Consider the following 4,737-nt stretch of genomic DNA (forward strand, 5'->3'; position numbering starts at 1 on the left):
AGTGCATCTTGTAGATGGTATACAATGCTAGGACTATGTGTTTGTGGTGTTGACACTGAATGTATCCAAGTCATGGATGTGTGGACTGCTTCGTTGGGAATGGTGTCAGGCTTCTTGAGTGTTGTTGGAGCTGTATCCAAACAGGCAAGTGGGGAGTATTCCATCACACTCCTGACTTGTACCTTGTAGATGGTGGACAGGCTTTGGGGAGTTGGGAGATGAATTACCACAGATTTCCTCACAGCTAACCTGCTCTTTTAGCCGTTATATTTATATAGTTGATCTAATTCAATTTCTTGTCAATGGTAACCTCCAGAATGTTGAGTGTTGGGAATTCAGTGATGGTAATACCATTGAATATCAAGGAGAGATAGTTAGATTCGCTTGTATTTAAGACAGTCATTGATTGATACTTGTGTGACAGTATAATTACTTCTCAACTATCAGACCAAGCCTGTAATTTCCCTAAATCTTGCAGTAAATGGACATAGACTGCTTTGGTGCAATCATCAATAAAAATCCTCACTTCTGACCTGATGATAGAGGGAAGGTCAGCAACTCAATCTGGTTGGACCTAGGTGATTTATTTTGAGGAATTCCTGCTGAGATGTCCTGGGAGCGCAATGATTAACCTGCAACATCCACAAACATTTCCTTTCTGCTGGTGTAACTCCAACCAGGGGAGATTTTTCCTCATTCCTCCTTGTCTCCAATTTTGCTAGGATTCCTTAATGCCACACTCAGTCAAATGCTGCCTTAATGTAAAGGGCAGTCACTCTCACCACACCTCTAGATCAAGGCTGTTATGAGGTTATCTGGGCAATTTTCCACATCGTTGGGCAGTTGCCAAGGTTGTAGCTGTACAATAACAACTTTGCTACAGGGCACAATTAGCCCTGGAGAATAAACCTTCTGTACTATTGCCAGAATACTATCAGGACCCACAGGGATCACCGTATCCGCTGCCTTCAGCCATTTCTTTATGAGACTGGGAATTAATTGAATTGGTTGAAGACTGGCATCTGTGATGCTCTGCACTTCTGAAGGAGGTTAAGATAGATCAGTCATTCATAATCAGCAGTTGAATACTCTGTGCTTAAATGTAGCAATCTGCTAATTTATGTAGCACAAGTAGAAGAACAAAAGGGATTTTGTCACACACTGTACTTAGTTTAAAGCTGAACTCTAAAGTGCTTTTAACTTGCTGACTAGGAATTTATATTTGCAAATTGGGACCACTGCTGTCCCATGCATACATATAATCTGGCGTGATTGACACTGGGTCATGAAACTACCAGCAAAGTCTGTGAGCAGATGCCAAAATTAGTAACCACATTTTTTTAAAATCACAAATTGGGATTTAAGCTTGTTAATGCGATTGAGTTAGCAGATAAGCTTAAATAAGCAGTCCCCTTTCTCACTATTTGAGGTGAAATAATGGGAAAGAGAGGGTGGGTACATTGTTTTAGAGGTTCCCTGAGCCCATTGGGGCCACCATTCCCCCATCAAGCCCCCACAAGTTCCCTCATCAATTGATTTACCCCAGCAAGGCTTCCAAAATCTGATTTCCCCATCCCCTGAACACCCTCCTAACAGTGCTGAATCTCTGTCTTCATTGTTGCATTATGCCAGCAGTGTGTACCATCATCAAGATGGAATGCAGCAACTCACCAAGATTTCTTTAACACCTTCCATACTCATGACCTCTACCACAAAGAACCTTGGGTCAGCAGATACATGGGAATGTCTCCACACTGCAGGTTTCCCTCCAAGCCACACACCATCCTGACTTGTAACAATATCACCATTCCTTCACAGTTACTCGGTCAGAATCCTGGAACTGCTTCCCATCAGCATTGCACCTACATCCTACTGCAGTGGCTCAAGGTGGTGGCACACAGCCTTATTTTTCAGGACAATTATGGACAGGCAATAAATCTTGATCCTGCTAGCGGTGTACATACCCAATAAACAAATAAAAATTTTAAAATTGTTTTTAAAAATTGTGGGACTGTTTATAGTACATTAGTTGGTTGTTAACCGACTACCATGTGCACTTGCAATGCAAGACATACAAGGTTATGAACCAAGTGAGGGAAAATGGGATTAGAATAGTTATTCCCTCATTCCTGAAGAAGGGCTCATGCCCGAAACATCGATTCTCCTGCTCCTTGGATGCTGCCTGACCTGCTGCGCTTTTCCAGCAACACATTTTCAGCTCTGATCTCCAGCATCTGCAGTCCTCACTTTCTCCTTGAAGATTTTAACCTACTGTGAATCCTCTTGCAAGGATGCCTTCCTTGAAGAAGCTCTCTTCCTCCGCTCATTCCTGAAGAAGGGTTCATGCACGAAACGTCGATTCTCCTGCTCCTTGGATGCTGCCTGACCTGCTGCGCTTTTCCAGCAACACATTTTCAGCTCTGATCTCCAGCATCTGCAGTCCTCACTTTCTCCTCTTTAGAATAGTTAGGCCTCAATGACTCTCATCCATGACTTTTGTAGTGGAATGCAAAATATATCTACCCAGAAACGTAACCCACAGATTTAATTGTGGCGACAATATTTCAATGCAATTGTATGCTTGTTTTATTGCTGATGTCTTGACATCCTTAGTCCTGGCACCAGTTTTCAATTGGAAAGTACATAGCCACACCCTTGAAGCTTTCTTCGAGGTCAGCATTGAGGGCTGTTGTTTAACCCCTGACTATAAAGATCAGTTCAATGACATTAAAGGTAGCAGCTTGCTATTCATTTTGCTTTGGCTCAAATATTTAACAATTATAATCACAATTGTAAACTCTGATAAATTGTTTATGTAACTAGGCTTCTGTTACGATTCAGAAAATGATCTCACAGTTTTGTCAGGAAGCAATACAATAAAGATCTAACATAGGCAGATAAGTTCATCCCAAACTAAACAGAAAAGTTATTTACAACAGCTAATATTGCTCTTAGAAACTTATTTTTACACATATGTTTTCAATCCATAACAAATTAAGATGTTTAACATTGATGGCAAATGTTTAATTTCTTTAGTTTTATTTATAAAATTCATTTTGGGGATCTATACTTTGCTGGCTGGAGCAGCGTTTATTGCCCCTCCCTAATTGACGTTGAGAAGGTAATGGTGAATCATTTTCTTGAACCACTGCAGTCGACTTGATCTAGGTAAACCAACAATGCTGTTAGGAAAGCGCTTCCAGGATCTTGACTAAGCAACAGTGAAGAATCAGTGATAAATTTCCAGGTCACGTTTTGATTTGATTTAATTTATTATTGTCATATGCACCTAGGTACAGTGATAAGATTTGTTGTGTATGCAGTACAGGCAGATCATAGCATACAAAGCCAAGATGGTAAGTGCAGGTTGTGATGTTGCTATGTATTTCTTCCCTTGTCCTTTTAGGTGGCCAAAGGTCCATGGATGTTTCCACTCAAGTAGCATTTTTGATTAAAATAATTAAGTAAATATTATAATAATGTAACTCTTTTGGCTGCTAATTAATTTCATCATTGTAAATTATCTGTTAGGTTGCAAATATAACTTTAATAGACATGATACAAGTAGCACATTTGCCTTTGTGAATCATCATTTTTATAAAAGCTTAACTGGAACAAAGTAAAAAGCATTGCAAATAATGTAAACAGCATTGAATAGTTCTGTAATTTCATCGGTACTAACAGTTCTATATTGGAGAAAGGCCAATTTTGACGGTATTAGGCAAGAACTTTCAAAAGCTGATTGGGTGCAGATGTTCGCAGGTAAAGGATGGCTGGAAAATGGGAAGCCTTCAGAAATTAGGTAACAAGAGTCCAGAGAAAGTATATTCCTGTTAGGGTGAAAGAAAAGGCTGGTAGGTATAGGGAATGCTGGATGACTAAAGAAATTGAGGGTTTAGTTAAGAAAAAGAAGGAAGCATATGTCAGGTATAGACAGGATTGATCGAGTGACTCCTTAGAAGACTATAAAGGCAGTCAGAGTATACTTAAGACAGAAATCGGGAGGGCAAAAAGGGGACATGTGTTAGCTTTGGCAAATAGAGTTAAGGAGAATCCAAAGGGTGTTTAACAATACATTAAGGACAAAAGGGTAATGAGGGAGAGAATAGGGCCCCTCAAAGATCAGCAAGGCGGCCTTTGTGTGGAGCTGCAAGAGATGGGGCAGATACTAAACGAGTATTTTGCATCAGTGTTTACTGTGGAAAAGGACATGGAAGATATAGAATGTAGGAAAATAGATGGTGACATCTTGAAAAATGTCCATATTACAGAGGAAGAAGTGCTCGATATCTTGAAACACACAATCCCCAGGACCTGATCAGGTGTACCCTAGAACTATGTGGGAAGCTAGAGAAGTTATTGCTGGGCCTCCTACTGAGATATTTGTATCATTGAGTCACAAGTGAGGTGCCGGAAGACTGGAGGTTGGCTAACATCGTGCCACTGTTTAAGAAAGGTGGTAAGGACAAGCCAGTGAATTATAGACTAGTGAGCCTGATGGTAAGGACAAGCCAGTGAATTATAGACTAGTGAGCCTGACTTCGGTGGTGGGCAAGTTGTTGGAGGGAATCATGAGGGACAGGATGTACATGTATTTGGAAAGGCAAGGACTGATTAGGAATTGTCAACATGGCTTTATGCGTGGGAAATCATATCTCAAAAACTTGATTGAGTTTTTTGAAGAGGTAACAAAGAGGATTAATGAGGACATGTGATCTATATGGACTTCAGTAAGGC

The sequence above is a fragment of the Chiloscyllium plagiosum genome, chromosome 2, assembly GCF_004010195.1.
Source record: "Chiloscyllium plagiosum isolate BGI_BamShark_2017 chromosome 2, ASM401019v2, whole genome shotgun sequence".
Lineage (NCBI taxonomy): Eukaryota > Metazoa > Chordata > Chondrichthyes > Orectolobiformes > Hemiscylliidae > Chiloscyllium > Chiloscyllium plagiosum.